This window comes from Pinus tabuliformis, chromosome 1_1 (assembly GCF_031772625.1).
Source record: "Pinus tabuliformis cultivar Carrire ecotype Pingquan chromosome 1_1, CPIR1, whole genome shotgun sequence".
In the NCBI taxonomy this organism is placed as follows: Eukaryota; Viridiplantae; Streptophyta; class Pinopsida; order Pinales; family Pinaceae; genus Pinus; species Pinus tabuliformis.
Window position 1 is genome coordinate 127443811 of NC_142297.1, and position 1327 is coordinate 127445137.

Consider the following 1327-nt stretch of genomic DNA (forward strand, 5'->3'; position numbering starts at 1 on the left):
TCTTCTCCCTTCTTTTTCCCTTCCCCAAAGGAGAAATTTTATAATCCTTTCGTACATTACTTGTTGTTTGTGATACTTTTTTTTATTGCTTTTTAAAATAGTCTTGATTCTTCCCATACCACGAACCAATGTTCGTTCTATTTTCTCTATTACAAATAGAGGTAGATTGATCTTGGAATTAGGAAATAGTCCTATTGGGATTCAATAGATTGGAAAAAAAATGGATGAGAAGAAAATAGTAGGGTGAAGATATGGAAAGAGAGGGATTCGAACCCTCGGTAAGCAGAAGCCTACATAGCAGTTCCAATGCTACGCCTTGAACCGCTCGGCCATCTTTCCTATGAGATATCTTGGTTCTAATTAAGAAAATGAGTCAATAGAAACTTCCTTACGAATTCTTTTTGTTTGGGTATGAACAATTCAATCTTTTGGAAATAAATAGATAATAAATAAGGTAATGATTCAATCCCCCCCCCCGCGGAAAGACGAAAGGACATTTTCTCCAACTTCTTCCTATTTTAGGAAATCCTCAATCATCCTTGTTAATCTGACGTATTCGGATCGCCTAATCAATAACTTAAGACAAATTAACTGATCCATTCCATATTATGATCATATCTAGATTTGTAGTGATCATCTTATCAATTGTATAAGAACTAATTCTTTAGCAATGATCCTGTGTCATGATGACTATATTTTCCCGATAGTCTTTTATCTATATGGATAAAGAACACAATTGCTGGGTAGGCATTTCATCCTCATTATGCAATGCTCGATCATTTAACTCTTTCTTTGTTCGGATCATAATCGAACTAGACTTCCCAAGTTTACCCAATCTAGTATTCTTTCAATACGAGCCTTTTTCCACTATTATTCATATTACTAATGAACAATTATTCAAATTATGCCTATCTTTTCCCACTTTAAAGAATAAATTGGAATAGATTGGAATAGATAGAATGAGAACATATTTACGATTGTAAGGAAATCCATTTTATGGTATTGTGCACCAGAAAAAAATTTTGTTCATGGAATCATTTGCATAAGGGAATGAAGGAAATTATCAAATCTGTAATGACTATGCCTAGATCTCAGAGAAATGACAATTTTATTGATAAGACCTTCACAACTGTAGCATATATCTTATTGCGAATAATCCCGATGGCTCTGGGGGAGAAAGAAGCATTTACCTATTACAGAGATGGTGTGATTTGATATTTTTCTGTTCTTCTTTTTTGTGGAAAGAAAAGGTAAGGTATTCGGGAATAAAAATTGGGTAAAATAAAAATTACGCTCAGTGAAGGTGAGTTCTGGAGATAGAACAATT

The 1327-nt window shown here is 33.6% G+C and overlaps 1 non-coding gene across 1 annotated transcript; it reads right to left on the minus strand.

Annotated features, from left to right (window-relative positions):
* Window positions 1-252: 252 nt before the first annotated feature.
* TRNAS-GGA (transfer RNA serine (anticodon GGA)) lies at window positions 253-339 on the minus strand. The gene has a single exon. It is a non-coding gene; the product is annotated as a tRNA-Ser (tRNA).
* Window positions 340-1327: the final 988 nt, after the last annotated feature.